The sequence below is a fragment of the Nycticebus coucang genome, chromosome 7 (assembly GCF_027406575.1).
Source record: "Nycticebus coucang isolate mNycCou1 chromosome 7, mNycCou1.pri, whole genome shotgun sequence".
NCBI lineage: Eukaryota > Metazoa > Chordata > Mammalia > Primates > Lorisidae > Nycticebus > Nycticebus coucang.
This window is the reverse complement of record NC_069786.1, coordinates 46,620,270-46,636,809: the sequence shown is the minus strand read 5'-3', so window position 1 is coordinate 46,636,809 and position 16,540 is coordinate 46,620,270. Positions and strand designations below refer to the sequence as shown.

General features: G+C 37.8%; 1 pseudogene across 1 annotated transcript in view; it reads left to right on the top strand.

Annotated features, from left to right (window-relative positions):
• The window catches only part of LOC128589699 (CAP-Gly domain-containing linker protein 1-like), a 41,473-nt pseudogene extending 39,933 nt beyond the window's left edge, over positions 1-1,540 (top strand). The window contains exon 2 of the transcript XR_008381120.1: positions 394-1,540. The product of XR_008381120.1 is annotated as a CAP-Gly domain-containing linker protein 1-like (transcript). The remainder of the gene's footprint in view (positions 1-393) is intronic.
• Positions 1,541-16,540: the final 15,000 nt, after the last annotated feature.

Sequence of the window (16,540 nt, the reverse complement as noted above, 5' to 3'; positions counted from 1 at the left end):
TCTCCAAATATTTTTGTTGTAAAGCAATTTTTGGTCTTTTGGATATACACCTAATAGAGGAATTGCAGGATGAAAAGGAACGTATTAACTTGCGTTCCCACCAGTAGTGTAGAAGTGTTCCCTTTTCTCCACATCCATGCCAACATCTGTGGTTTTGGGATTTTTTTATGTGGGCTACTCTTACTGGAGTTAGATGATATCTCAAAGTGGTTTTGATTTGCATCACTCTGATGATTAAAGATGATGAGCATTTTTTTCATGTGTCTGTAAGCTGTGCACCTGTCTTCTTCAGAGAAGCTTCTGTTCAAGTCTCTTGCCCACTGTGAAATGGGATCACTTGTTCTTTTCTTATTAATAAGTTTGAGTTCTCACTTACTGCCACCTTGCCCTAAGGTTAGGAGAGCCATCTTACAGAAAAGTAACAGGCAGAGCCCAAGTGAAGCAAGCTGCTCAAACAGCAGAAGATGCCATGCAGATAATGGAACAGATGACCAAAGACAAGTCTGAGACGCTGGCCCCCTTGGAGGACACCAAGCAAAGAAATGCAAAACTACAGAATGAATTGGACACACTTAAAGAAAACAACTTGAAAAATGTGGAAGAGCTGAACAAATCAAAGGAGCTCTTGACTGTAGAGAATCAGAAAATGGAAGAATTCAGGAAAGAAATAGAAACCCTAAAGCAGGCAGCAGCTCAGAAGTCCCAGCAGCTTTCAGCATTGCAAGAAGAGAACATTAAACTTGCCGAGGAGCTGGGGAGAAGCAGAGATGAAGTCACAAGTCATCGAAAGCTGGAAGAGGAAAGATATGTGCTCAGTAATCAGTTGTTAGAAATGAAAAAAAGAGAATCCAAGTACATAAAAGATGCAGATGAAGAAAAAAAAGCCTCCTTGCAAAAATCCATCAGTATAACTAGTGCCTTACTCACAGAAAAGGATGCAGAGCTGGAAAAACTGAGAAATGAGGTCACAGTGCTCAGGGGAGAAAACGCCTCTGCCAAGTCCTTGCATTCAGTTGTTCAGTCTCTAGAGTCTGATAAGGTGAAGCTTGAGCTCAAGGTAAAGAACTTGGAGCTTCAACTCAAAAAAACAAGAGGCAGCTCAACAGCTCCTCAGATAATACTGATACTCAGGCAGAAGAGGATGAAAGAGCCCAGGAGAATCAGATTGATTTCCTAAATTCAGTAATAGTGGACCTTCGAAGGAAGAATCAAGATCTGAAGATGAAGGTAGAGATGATGTCAGAAGCAGCCCTCAATGGGAATGGGGATGATCTCAACAATTATGACAGTGATGACCAGGAGAAACAGTCTAAGAAGAAGCCTCACCTCTTCTGTGACATATGTGACTGCTTTGACCTGCATGACACAGAGGATTGTCCTACCCAGACACAGATGTCTGATGACCCTCCCCACTCTACACACCATGGCAGTCGGAGTGAGGAACGCCCGTACTGTGAGATCTGCGAGATGTTTGGCCACTGGGCAGCCAATTGCAATGACGATGAGACCTTCTGATGAAGCCTCAAGTCAAGAACTTGGCTTTTTCAGATGTGCTAGCATTTAAGCAATTTAACGCCAGCATTGTGTGTACAGACTTCAGGAGAACTCATATGTTATTTTTTGCTGCCATCAACAAATCTAAGAAAATATTTTGGTCTTCACAAATCACACTTTAGTCTCCCCTTATAAGTTAGATTGATAAATTAAATAATTAGTAGGTGAGTTTTCAACTCTTCTTTTGTTTTCTTAAGTTTGAAGACATTGTACCAGATGCCATTACATTCTTTGTCCCTCATAAAAAATCCCTACCCATACAATACCTTATTTAAAGTAACTAAATTATGCCATTACTTTTCATATTTGCACTAAAATGTTTCCAGGCTGCATTTGTATATTTAGGTTTTTGGTTAAGCTTTGACACTGGAATGAGTTGAAAAAATGTGCCATTTTCATTTCTAAAACGGATTGAAGCTATCTATGACAAACCCACAGCTAATATTTTACTGAATGGAGTAAAACTGAAAGCTTTTCCTCTTAGAACTGGAACCAGAAAATGTCGTCCTCTGTCACCTTTACTATTCAACATAGTGCTGGAAGTTCTAGCCAATACAATTAGGCAAGATAAGGAAATAAAGTGAATCCAAATGGGAGCAGAGGAGGTCAAACTCTCTCTCTTTGCTGACGACATGATCTTATACTTAGAGAACCCCAAAGACTCAACCACAAGACTCCTAGAACTCATCAAAAAATACAATTATGAAATCCTCAGAAAGGAAATAGCAGAGGATATTAACAAATGGAAGAACATACTATGCTCATGGATGGGAAGAATCAACATTGTTAAAATGTCTATACTTCCCAAAGCAATCTACCTATTCAATGCCATTCCTATCAAAATACCAACATCGTACTTTCAAGATTTGGAAAAAATGATTCTGCATTTTGTATGGAACCAGAAAAAACCCTGTATAGCTAAGGCAGTTCTTAGTAATAAAAATAAAGCTGGGGGCATCAGCATACCAGATTTTAGTCTGTACTACAAAGCCATAGTGGACAAGACAGCATGGTAGTGGCACAAAAACAGAGACATAGAAACTTGGAATTGAATTGAAAACCAAGAAATGAAGCTAACATCTTACAACCACCTAATCTTTGATAAACCAAGCAAGAACATACCTTGGGGGAAAGACTCCCTATTCAATAAATGGTGTTGGGAGAACTGGATGTCTACATGTAAAAGACTGAAACTGGACCCACACCTTTCCCCACTCACAAAAATTGACTCAAGATGGATAAAGGACTTAAATTTAAGGCATGAAACAATAAAAATCCTCCAAGAAAGCATAGGAAAAACACTGGAAGATATTGGCCTGGCGAAAGACTTCATGAAGAAGACTGCCATGGCAATTGCAACAACAACAACAAAAATAAACAAATGGGACTTCATTAAACTGAAAAGCTTCTGTACAGCGAAGGAGACAATAACCAAAGCAAAGAGACAACCTACACAATGGGAAAGGATATTTGCATATTTTCAATCAGACAAAAGCTTGATAACTAGGATCTATAGAGAACTCAAATTAATCCACATAAAAAAAGCCAACAATCCCATATATCAATGGGCAAGAGACATGAATAGAACTTTCTCTAAAGATGACAGAGGAATGGCTAACAAACACATGAAAAAATGTTCATCATCTCTATATATTAGAGAAATGCAAATCAAAACAACCCTGAGATATCATCTAACCCCAGTGAGAATGGCCCACATCCCCAAATCTCAAAACTGCAGATGCTGGCGTGGATGTGGAGAGAAGGGAACACTTTTACACTGCTGGTGGGACTGCAAACTAGTACAACCTTTCTGGAAGGAAGTATGGAGAAACCTCAAAGCACTCAAGCTAGACCTCCCATTTGATCCTGCAATCCCATTACTGGGCATCTACCCAGAAGGAAAGAAATCCTTTTATCATAAGGACACTTGTACTAGACTGTTTATTGCAGCTCAATTTACAATCGCCAAAATATGGAAACAGCCTAAATGCCCACCAACCCAGGAATGGATGAACAAGCTGTGGTATATGTATACCATTGAATACTATTCAGCCATTAAAAAAAAATGGAGACTTCACATCCTTCGTATTAACCTGGATGGAAGTGGAAGACATTATTCTTAGTAAAGCATCACAAGAATGGAGAAGCATGAATCCTATGTACTCAATTTTGATATGAGGACAATTAATGACAATTAAGGTTATGGGGGGGTGAGTAAAAGCAGAAAGAGGGATGGAGGGAGGGGGGTGGGGCCTTAGTGTTTTTCACACTTTATGGGGGTAAGACATGATTGCAAGAGGGACTTTACCTAACAATTGCAATCAGTGTAACCTGGCTTATTGTACCCTCAATGAATCCTCAACAATAAAAAAAAAATGACATAAAATTAAAAGAAAATGAGAATAAAATATAATAATGGCATTTTAAAAAAAGAAAAAATGTGCCATTTTGCATTTTTATCTACTCATTTAGAACTATTTTATTTAAAGAAATATCTGAGCTTTTTTGCACTACCTGTTATCAGTAGTGCCTTTATTTCAGGCTTGATAATACTTAGGTGTGATTATAAAATCATGAAAGAGGTAAAGGGAGGGGGAAGCCCCCAAACTGGACATTTTATAATCTATATGCTGCATCCACTTTCTATACTGTGTTTTGTTTATTGGTTTTGCATAATTTTAGCTTATAGATATTATATGTATATATATTTTTAAAAGCTATATTTTGGGAAAAACATATACAATGTGTCTTTCTTTTCAGGTATTTACCTTTATGAAAAAGAAAACACTTAAAACAATCATCTGAACATAGAAGACTAGTCCAAAAAATAGCATCATAAGGCTTTGCAATTATGTTTTCCTTTTGTTTCTTTTCCAAATTCTAATAACTGGAAGAAGTTTCTCCAAAACATTTTTCCTTCTCTAGCAGATATCCCCAGCAGTCAATTAATTTAATAATAAGCCACTATAAAACACCTAAATTAACCAATCTACAATCTTCCTTTACAAGTTTAACTGTTTTTAGATAAATGTATGATGAGAAATTCAATGTTAATAATTTTGGATTTTCTTATCACAAAATATAAAATGAAGGACCTCAACCAACAGAACAGTTTGTCAGCCAGTTTGAATCTATTTATCTTCATTTGAATGTGTTTTAGAATATGTAAAAAGTAATAAAATGTATCTTCCATGCTACATGTATAGTAAGAACTTCTATAATTGTATATATGCATTTGATGTATTTTCCCCTCAAGATTATCAACTGTGTTTGACAAGTGTATATTAAGTTAATGTGTTAACAATTGAAATTTTGGGTTATAAACATAATAGGAGTTTCACAAACAGAAAACATGTAAAACAGTATTAAAATTTGAGCAAACAAACAAACAAAAAAAAGTTTGAGTTCTCTGTGGATTCTGGTTATCAAACCTTTGTCAGAAACATAACCTGTAAGTATCTTCTCCCATTCTGACGGCTGTCTGCTTTGCTTTAAAGCAGACTGTGTTCTTGGCTGTACAGAAGCTTTTTAGTTTGATCAGATCCCAGTAATGTATATTTGTTGTTGCTTCAAGTGCCCAAGGGGTCCTTCTCATAAAGTATTCTTCCAGGCCAATTTCTTCACGTGTTTCCCCTGCACTCTCTCCAAGAATCTTTATAGTTTCATGTCCTAAGTTTAAATCTTTTATCCAGTGAGAATCAAGTTTTGTAAATGGTGAAAGGTCTGGGTCCAGTTTCATCTTCTACAAGTCACCAGCCAATTCACCCAGCACCATTTGTTAAATACAGAATCTTTCCCCAGTGAATGTTTTTGGTAGGCTTATCAAAGATCAAATGATGATAAGCGTCTAGGTTCATCTCTTGGTTCTCTATTCTGTTCCACACATCTACCTCTTTATTTTTTGTGTCCATACCATGCTGTTTTGATCACTATAGATTTATAGTATAGTCTGAAGTCTGGTAGCATGATTCCTCCTGATTTGTTTTTATTTCTGAGTAATGTCTTAGCTATTTGAGGGTTTTTCTGATTCCATCTAAAATGAAGTACTATTTTTTCCAGATCTTTTAAAGTGTGACAGTGATGCTTTAATAGGGATTGCATTAAATGCATATATTGCTTTGGGTAATATGGACATTTTAACAATGTTGATTCTTCCCAGCCATGAGCACGGTATGTTTTTCCATTTGTTAACATCTTCAGCTATTTCTTTTCTCAGAGTTTCATAGTTCTCTTTATAGAGATCTTTCACATCCTTTGTTAGGTAAATTCTCAAATATTTCATTTTCTTTGGCACTACTGTAAAAGGAATAGAGTCCTTCACTGTTTTTTTTTTTTTTCAGCTTGACTATTGTTGATATATATGAAAGCTACTGATTTGTGAGTATTGATTTTGTATCCTGAAATACTGCTGTATTCCTTGATCACTTGTAAGAGTTTTGTAGTTGAGCCCCTGGGGTTTTACAGGTATAAAATCATATCATCAGTGAAGAGTGACAGTTTGATATCCTCTGACCCTATTTGGATACCCTTGATCACCTTCTCTTGCCTGATTCTGATGTCTAAGACTTCCATTGCAATGTTAAAAAGCAGTGGAGACAATGGGCAACCTTGCCTGGTTCCTGATCTGAGTGGACATGTTTTCAATTTGACTCCATTCAATATGATATTGGCTGTGGATTTGATGTAGATGGCCTCTATCAGTTTAAGAAATGTCCCTTCTATAGCAATTTCCCTAAGTGTTCTGATCATGAAAGATGCTGTATATTATCAAAAGCTTTTTCTGCATCAATTGAGAGAATCATATGGTATTTATTTTTTATTTTGTTTATGTGATGTATTGTATTTATAGATTTACGTATATTGAACCAACCTTGAGACCCTAGGATGAAACCAAGTTGGTCATGATGTATAACTTGTTTGATGTGTTGCTGGATTCTGTTTGCTAGGATCTTATTGAATATTTTTGCATCTATGTTCTTTAAAGATATTGGTCTATAATTTTCTTTTCTTGTTGGGTCTTTTCCTGATTTGGGGATCAGGGCGATATTTGCTTCATAGAATGTCTTGTGAGGTATGCCTTCTTTTTCTATGTTTTGGAAAAGGTTATGTAAGATAGGTACCAGTTCCTCTTTAAAGGTTTGGTAGAATTCTGATGTGAAGCTATATGGTCCCAGACTTTTCTTTTGTAGGAGATTTCGTATAGTTGCTGCTATTTCAGTACATGATATAGGTCTATTCAACATTTTCAATTCTTTCTGGTTGAGTCTAGGCAGGTGGCGTGCTTCTAGTATTGGTCTATTCCCGTTAGATTTTCATATTTCTGAGAATAGAGTTTTTTGTAGTATTCATTAAGATTTTTTTGAATTTTTGAGGTATCTGTTGTTATTTTGCCTTTGTCATTTCTGTTTTTTAATTTTTTACTTTTCTGTTTCTGGTTAGGTTAGTCAAAGGTTTATCAATTTTGTTAATCTTTCCAAAAAAACAACTTTCTGATTTGTTGATCTTTTGAATAATTCTTTTGTTTTCAATTTCATTTAATTCTGCTCTAATTTTGGTTATTTTTTTTCTTCTGCTGAGTTTGGGGTTGGAATGCTCTTCTTTTTCCAGTTGCTTGAGATGTCCCATTAAGTTGTTGAGTTCCTCTCTTTCTGTTCTCTTGAGGAAGGCTTGCAATACTATAAATTTCCCTTTTAGGACTGCCTTTGCACTGTCCCACAGGTTCTGATAATTCATGTCTTCATTATCGTTTTGTTCCCAAATTTGGCAATTTTCTTCTTAATCTCATCTATGACCCAGATATCATCCAGCATAAGATTATTTAGTTTTCACGTCTTTATATGAGTATGAAGATTCCTGTTGTGTATTTCAACTTTTATTCCATGATGGTCTGAGAAAATACAAGGAATAATTTCTATTCTTTTAAATTTGCTGAGGTTAGACTTGTGACCTAAGATGTGATCAATTTTGGAGGATGTTCCATGGGCTGATGAGAAGAATGTGTATTCCGTTTTGTTAGGATGAAATGTTCTGTAGATGTCTGTTAAGTTCATTGTTGAAGGGTCAAGTTTAAGTCCAAAATGTCTTTGCTTAGTTTCTTTTTGGAGGATCTACCCTGTTTCCCCCAAAATAAGACAGTGTCTTATTTTAAGGTGTGCTCCCAAAGATGCGCTAGGTCTTATTTTCAGGGGACATCTTATCTTTCCTGTAAGTAGGTCTTATGTTTGGAGGATGTCTTATTTTCAGGAAAACAGGGTATCCAGCACTGCCAAAGGGGTGTTAAAATCTCTGACTATTATGGTGCTAGAAGATACCAAATTGTTCATGTCTGTTAGGGTCTCCCTTATAAATTGAGGAGTGTTCTGGTTGGGCACATATATGTTCATAATTGAAATCTCTTCATGTTGAGTGTTTCCTTTAACAAATATGAAGTGACCATCCTTGTCTTTCCTTTCCTTTGTTGGTTTAAAGTCTATTGTATCTGCAAATAAAATTGCAACCCCTGCTTTTTTCTGATTTCTGTTTGCCTGAATTATAAATGTCCATCTCTTCACCCTGAATCTATTTTTATCCTTTAAGGTAAGATGAGATTCTTGTATGCAGCAGATCTCTGGTTTGAGTTTATGTATCCAGTAAGCTAACCTGTGTTTCTTTACAGGACAATTTAAACCATTCACATTAATTGAGAGAATTGATAAGGCTGGTAATATTTTGTGTGTCAAGTTTTTCAAAAGTCCAGTGGATGTTTTAAATCCCTTTGCCACTGTGGAAGTTGGGTTTTGGCCAAGAATTTCTGAGTGAGTTTACTTTGGTGATAGAGCATTGTGCTGGTCATTGTGGAGGATGGGTCTGAGAATATCCTGGAGGGTTGGTTTAGTTATGGCAAATTTCTTCAACATGTGTATGGTATGTTATTAAAGTATTTGATTTCTCCATCCCAAATGAAACTCAGTTTAGTAGGATACAGGATTCTGGGTTGAAAGTTGTTTTGTTTTAGGAGATTAAAGGTCAATGACCATTCTCTTCTGGCTTGAAAATTTCAGCTGAGAGATCTGCCATCATTCTAACATTCTTCCTTTTGTAGGTTATGATTTTCTTATGTCTGGCTACTTGCAGAATTTTCTCCTTCATATTAACTTTGGAGAAGTTAATTACAACATGTCTAGGAGATGCTTTTTTTGGATTGAGTCTTTCTGGGGTTCTGAAATTGTCTGCTATTTGAATTTCAGTATCTCTTGCCATGCTTGGGAAGTTCTCCTTGATTATATCTTGGAGTAGAGCATCCATGCCTTTAGGAATAAACTCTTTTCAGGAATTCCTGTAAGGGGAATGTTTGCTCTTTTGGAGTGGTCCCACAACTCTCTCAGGGAATGACCATTTTTGCTCTCCACTCCTCTGCCTCTGAGAATTTGGGAATGTTCAAAAGGTTTGTCTTCAATGTCAGAGATCCTTTCTTCTGTCTGTTCCATTCTGTTATTGAGGGATTTTACTGTATTTCTCATATCTTTGAGGACTGAAATTTCTTCTGTTAGTGTGAATAAATCTTTGGAGATTTTGTCTTTGGATTCATTGAATTCTTGAGACAACTTTTGAATTACTCCTTGAATTTCTAATTCCAACTTTACTTCTATTCTGTTAATCTTATTTGCCATCCAAATTTTGAACTTGATTTCTGACATCTCAACCATTTGTTTATAAATGGGATTTTCTGTTGTGTCTCCTTTGTTTTTCCTTGGGGGAGTTGATGTACTCTTATTATTCATGTTGCCAGAGTTTTTCCACTGATTCCACCCCATGATTATTTTTTGCCATTTTTAGCTAGAGAAGCTGGTAAGGTGAAATTGGATTTGGGGGCTTCTGGAGTTGTAATTAACCATCCCTTTACCAAAGAACTGGGACTGTGACTTCAGTTTTTCCCCTACAGCTTTACAAAGGTCCCATTCAGTACTGTAGCCTGAGATTGTGGGGACCTGCTTGGTGTGATGGGGCTAGGTGGCTCTGTCTTGTATTCAGCTAGTCTCTGTCCATCCTAATGTATCAGTGGCTTTGGGCTGAAATCTGTGGAGAAATACAAGCAACTTGTATTTGTAAGACAACCTTCCCCCATGGGCAAGTACTAGAAGAGGAAAATCAGACCCTCCCACTACAACACAACCAGGGTACAGTCTTGGAGGTACAACCTTGGATCCCTGGGTGATCAGCCCAGGTCAAGAGTTTGAAACCAATTGTCCTGGTCAGCACAAATGCAGATCAAGTGGGAGAATTCAAAAGGTCTCTAGCAACTAGAGAGCAGAGGTCCACTGGCAGCTCAAGTGTGACTCAGTCTGGTGCTCCATGGAGTCAGAAAGGCCCACCCCACCCAGCCAGAGTTAGTCTAGGGGGGCTGATGCCTCCTTCCCGACCTTGCACCTGCATCACACCCAGACACTGGTAACTCTGTAGGGTTGTGGTCCAGTTCCCACCAATGAGCAAATGTGCCAGGCATTTGTGCCTGCCAGAGTCAAAGGGGAGTCAATGCCTTGTTGGCCAGGCTGCTGAACTCTGTCACCAACTGGCAGGGGGACGTGAACCCTGACTCCCTAGAGTGCTCAATGGAATCTCTGGGGAGTGTTCTTTCTGAGTTTGTTCCAAACCAGAGGTTAACAAAACAGCAAAGGTTTTTTTTTCACTCAGAGACTGAGCCTCTGTCCCAGCTGCACTGCTCCTCTGGTACCCCCGTAAGGCTCCCTCTGGCAGTCCACAGAATTGAGGTTTCTTTCTGAAATTTGACCCTGGGGGAATCACTCTACTATCACTGATGCTGCGTGGGAGGTGCCTCTGTGCAGGTACCTGAACCTCCGCCCACCACTGATTTGCACTTTCACAGAGCCAGGCCAGACACCCTCCCCCCGTGCCTTTCTGCACTGCTACTGGATTCAGTGTTTCAGTGCAGCTGTGTTGCCACGGCCCATGCAATGCCCAGTCCTAGCAAAGAACCACGGACATTTCTGTCTCTGCAGAGGTTGGTCTTCTAGACCATCAGGTGAGGGGGGAAGAGTGGACTTGGAGTTCAAAATGGCAGGGGAAATATTTGTTCAACTTTCATGCTGGGCAAGAGAATGCCCAGGCTCATAGCAGGGCCTCTCTGGAAAAGCAGTCCCAGCCTCCAGTGACTCTCTCCCATGGGATGAGACAAGAGGTCTTCAGTTCATCATTTGCTTGTAGAGATCCCACAGCAAGCCACTCTCTTGGGAGGGGATGGACACTTGTCCACTTTGGGATGGGTTTTGTACCTGAAATTTGCTTCCTTGCAGTCACAGCTTGCCTCAACAAAGATGATGTGCAGTTATCAATCTTCTCTGTCAGCTCAGCTCCTGTTCTTCAGCTTTAGTGGGTTCTTTCTGGCCATTATCTGTCCCTCTGAACAGGAGCTTCTGTTGAAAGCTGGCTCCAGTTGGCCATCTTCCTCCTCCCCCCTCAATTTTGTTGTCTTAATGACTATAGTGTTATTTAATAGGACATATTTAGATTTTAAATAATTCAAGTACATAATTCATATAATTAAAATGTACACATATGTAACCATATAAAATATACATTTTATTGCTTACAACTGGATTCTCTTTCTCATTTAAAAAAAACATTTTATGTGGTGCCTGTGGCTCAAAGGAGTAGGGCGCTGGCCCCATATACTGGAGGTGGCAGGTTCAAAAAACTGCAAAAAAAAAAGAAAAATTATTTCAAGGCGGTGCCTGTGGCTCAACTGAGTAGGGTGCCAGCCCCATATGCCGGAGGTGGTGGGTTCAAACTCAGCCCCGGCCAAAAACTACCAAAAATAAATAAATAAATAAATAAATAAATAAATAAATAAATAATAAATAAAAGCTTTTTATTTATTTATTCTTCATATATATGTAATTTTAATATATTTATGAGTACATAATGTTTTTATTTACATGGATGAATTCCATAGTGGAGAAGTCTAGGCTGTTAATATACTTGTCACATGAATAGTGTACATTGTACCCAATAGGTAATTTTTCACCCTCCTTCCACCCTGCCCCTCTGAGTCTTCAGTGTCCATTATGTCTCTGTGTGACTATATGTATCCACTGCTTAGCTCCCAGTAATAAGTGAGAACCTGTGGCATTTTTTTTTTTGTTCCTAGGTTGCATCCCTTAGGATGATGGCCTATGGGTCCATCGAAGTTACTGCAAAAGACATTTCATCCTTTTTAACAGCCAAGTAGTGTTCTGTGGCATATATATACACTACATTTTCTTTATCCACTCATCAGTTGGTGGACACTCAGGTTGGTTCTGTATCTTTGCAATTGCGAATTGTGCTGTAATAAATATATGGGTATAGGGGTCCTTTTAATAAAATGACATCTTTGCCGTTAGGTAGATCCTTAGTAGTAGGATTGCTGGATTGAATGGTAGATCTACTTTTGGTTCTTTGGGAAATCATATATGTGGGACTAATTTACATTCCCACTGTCAGTGTATGAGTGTTTCCTTTTCATTGCATCTGTTCCAGCATTTACTGTATTTTAGCTTTTAAAATACCAGCCATTTTAATATGGGTAAGGTGGTATCTCACTGCAGTCTTATTCAGTTTTTTTTTTTTTTTTTGAGACAGAGTCTCACTCTGTCACCCTGGGTTGAGTGCCCTGGTGTCATCATAACTCATAGCACCTTCAAACTTCAAACTCTTAGGCTCAAGTGATCCTTTTTTTTTTTTTGCAGTTTTTGGCTGGGGCTGAGTTTGAACCCACCACCTCTGGCATATGGGGCTAGTGCCCTACTCCTTTGAGCCACAGGCGCCACCTGGCTCAAGTGATCCTTTTGCCTCAGCCTCCCAAATAGCTGGGACTGCAGCCATGACTCCCAGCTAGTTTTTCTGTTTGGTAGAGATGGGATTTTGCTCTTGCTCAGGCTGGTCTTAAACTCCTGACCTCAAGCAACCCTCCTGCCGCACCCTCTCAGAGTGCTAGGATTATAGATGTGAGCCACAGGTCTAGGTCTCACTGTGGTTTTAATTTGCATTTTCCTGATGATTAGTGATGTTGAGCATTTTTTCATATATTTTTTGGTTATTTGGGTCTCTTCATTTGCAAAATAAAACTGCTATTTATGTCACCATAGAGGAACCATATTTTGTAAAGAGGTAAGGTCTTTTAATTTTCTTCAAAGTCATAAAAGGATGTTATAATACATAAAACACATATGCTCAAGTAATTAAAGGTACTTATGGTACTTAAAACATGCTTGAAATTCCCAAATTCATAAATGCTTTCCCAGATAATTACTTGCCTAAGAAAGGTCATGCCAGGTCTCAACACAATAATGATTTGCATCCCTGAGCTTAGAGGCTCTTATGACTAGCTTTCTTCAACACAGAGATTTGATTCTTTGTTAGTTTGTTTTTAGTTTCCCTGTGAGGAAAATATATTATTGAGCTTGTGGCTTGGGGATCCTGTGAGCTATTGTAGTAAATGATGGCAATATTTTCCTCATCATTCTTTGGTGTTGCTATAACTAAATCCAGGGTGTCTTCCCATAATGGTTTGATTTTTGTTTGTTCTCAAGTATCTAGGTGCAGTGGTAGTCTGCATAAATGACTAAAAGGCATAGTAAATTTATTTTGCTTGGTACATGTCGTGGCTCTAGTCCATGCTGGGAAGTGCTGGGAAATCACCTTGGAGTGACCTTATTCCCTTCGGCCAATTTTTTCTAGTGCCACTGTCTGTGATAACTTTTCCTCACAAGTCTACCACGCCCCTTCCTAATGTGAATACTTTCTTTAAAAGAGAAGAAAGAGACACGGTAAAATACTACACTGTGGGAATTTGCATTTGGAAATCAATGCAAGAAAATGCTGATGTTCTGACTATTGCTACTATTGTTAGTAATAAATTCCTTTGTCTCCAACTCAGGAGTCTCGTGTCTTCTACAAGTTGAGTAAAATTTGACTCTTAACAGTTCATGACACTTTGTTATATGACTCTCTTTGGTCTAATTTATTTGCTCACCCACTGAACTTGGTTGGATGTTTCTCAAAGTTCTGCCTTTGACTCATTGCTATTCTTTTCATTCATCCTTTACCAGGGTGATTGTATTTAGTTTCACATGTGCAAGTCAAAATGATAGAGGATGAACTCCAAATCTGCATTTACAGCTTCAACCTCTCCTCTGAGCTCTGGACTCACTCATATATTCAGTTTTGATGCTCAGGGTACCCCAAGGGTACCCCAAACTCAACATGCCTCAAACTAATGACTGGGACTACCCCTGCATGGGACCTTGTCTCTTCCTGGGTTTCTACCTCAAATGGTGGTACAGAGATTCACCTAAGCACTTCAGCTAAGTGATGGTCTTTGACTCTTGCCCTCTCACCTCTTTATTTTTTAATCACTAGCACTGCTGATTTTCCTTCTTAAATCATATCCACTCCCACCTTTATTTTCATTACTTCAATTTAAGCTCTCACCATCTATATCTTGGCCCACAACAACAGTGTATCAGTCAGATTTCTCCAAGAAACAGAATCAATAGGAAATTAATTAATTAATTAATTAACCATAAAGAGTTGAGCTATGTGATTACAGAGACTATAGGGTGGGCAGTGGTGAAGTAGACCTAGGGACAGCAGAGCTTCCAATTGGAAGGTGTCAGTCATGGAGAACCAGTGTTATAGAAGAAGTCTAAATCTGAAGGCTGTGAGTTGGAGGACTCTCTCCTTCTCACAGTCTCTTTGTTTCTATTTAGGCTTTTAACTGATTGGATGAGGTCCATTCACATTGTGGAAAGTAATCTGTTTCACTTAAATTCACTGATTTAAATATTAATCTCATCCCATACACCCTCATAGACACCAAGAATAGTGTTTCACCAACTATCTGGGCACCCTGTTGCTCAGCCAAGTTCACATATAAAACTAACCACTACAGAAGGTCTCCTAAGTGATTTCTCTGTTTTTATTTTTGTCCATTTTACTGTTTTTTTTTTTTTTTTTTTAATTTCAGGTTAATGTGAGGGTACAAACAACCAAATCATGATATTTGAATTTGTTAGGTAGAGTTCTTCTTTTAGTTATGTTCTGCACCTAAAAGATGTACCATACACCCCTACATTGTGCTCATGTAGTAGGGTTTTGCCCCTTTTAAATGTGCTCTTCAAAGTCATCCTTCTTAAAGATGAATAAGACCACATGACTCTTGTATTCCAAATATTCAGTCACTCTAGAATAAAGTCCACATTCCTAAACAGCTTCAACCTCTCCTCTGTACTCCAGGGAAACAGAGACAGTAGAATCTAGGATTCTATAAGGAACTAGGAGAAGAATAATATTCTACAAATATATGGATTTCATTTTTGCCCATCTCTCCAATTTCCTGCCACCTTTCACCTGACATTATGCCACATTGTGACATATGGTGTCATAATTCCTGAATACACTAACTCAAGACCTCTGCCTTCCCTCTAACTAAAATCTTTTCCAGCTGCTCTTATACTTGGCTAATTCTTACTACTGAGGGACACCTAAGTCAAGGGTAAACTAAGAAGATTCCTGGGCCAAAGTTTTTACCTCTCTCCTGTGCTCTCTCTTCTGTGCATAACATCCTGCCCATATTTTTACCAATGCTTTAACTACAGTATATTAGAAATAGCTGTTTAGTGGTCTAAAACATAAGACTGACAAACCAATCTCTTGTATGAGGGAAGAGGCTATGTCTTATTTATCTCTGTAACCTCAGTGTCTGAATAGTGCCTGACATAGTACTGCTCCATAAGTGTTTACTAACTAAGTTCGTAAGAGCTTCTTATTGAAGTGGGATAGAAGAAATATGGGGTCAAAGAAGAGAAAATAGGGATATTCTTTGATGAAACAAAAAAGGAACAAAAGCAACTTTAAATCCACCATGAAGTTTCAGATACTTTTGGAAAAGTGACTTTTAAACAACTTCTAAGCAAATTAAGGGCTTCTTATTGAGCCTTTAAGAATACTGTAGGATCAGAGGCTGGTTCTGACTTCCCTTATTATTATCAGAGCTCATTCAGTTCTCTGCTGAAATTTGTGGAGGGTTTGGACTTCACTGCAGGGATAAGTCTGAGGACCCATAGCAGGGACAAATGATGGCTATTACGCTAACAGGTATTTTTTTTTTTTTTTATTGTTGGGAATTCATTGAAGGTACAATAAGCCAGGTTACACTGATTTCAATTGTTAACAGGTATTTTAAGATTAGCTGACACTTTAAAAAATGATGATGAATCATTATTATTGTTATTTTTGAAAAATTTGAATGCCTGAGAACACTATAATTGGTTTTGTTTTTTTGTGGCTTACATTTAATGCACAGGCATTTTTCCTACAAGGCAGTATTTAGTCCACATACCACATTGTGTGTAGCTGAAACCATGGCAATCATATTTTATTGATCATTTATAAGCAATTTAATTCAGCTTAAACATTTAAAGCCATTATTTTGCCAGTTATTTCTGGAAATAGTTTTAAAAATAGTTCAACAGGCAATTGCAATCAGTGTAACCTGGCTTATTGTACCCTCAATGAATCCCCAACAATAAAAAAAAAAAATAGTTCAACAGGCAATTGCAATCAGTGTAACCTGGCTTATTGTACCCTCAATGAATCCCCAACAATTAAAAAAAAAAAATAGTTCAACAGGCATACATTTTTATTGCCACTGCCCCTTTACCCACCCCCAAATTCTTGTGCTTTTCTTCTGAACTGTTATCATCCTCTTTTTTTAGATTCTAGAGAAAGAAAATGATTTACAGCCATAAGGCTCTCAGTGTGTTTATGTACCATTTACTTAGTCTTTGAAATAAGGCTCAAATAATTCAGTCCGGAATAGAGATTGCTACTATCTTTTAAAGAAAGTCATAATGTGCCTTTCTCACTTTCCTATAAGTTAGCACCGTGAGGATGTTCAACTAATTTTAAAACTTAAAAGGCAAGCTGAGATAAAGAGAGACATTTATTG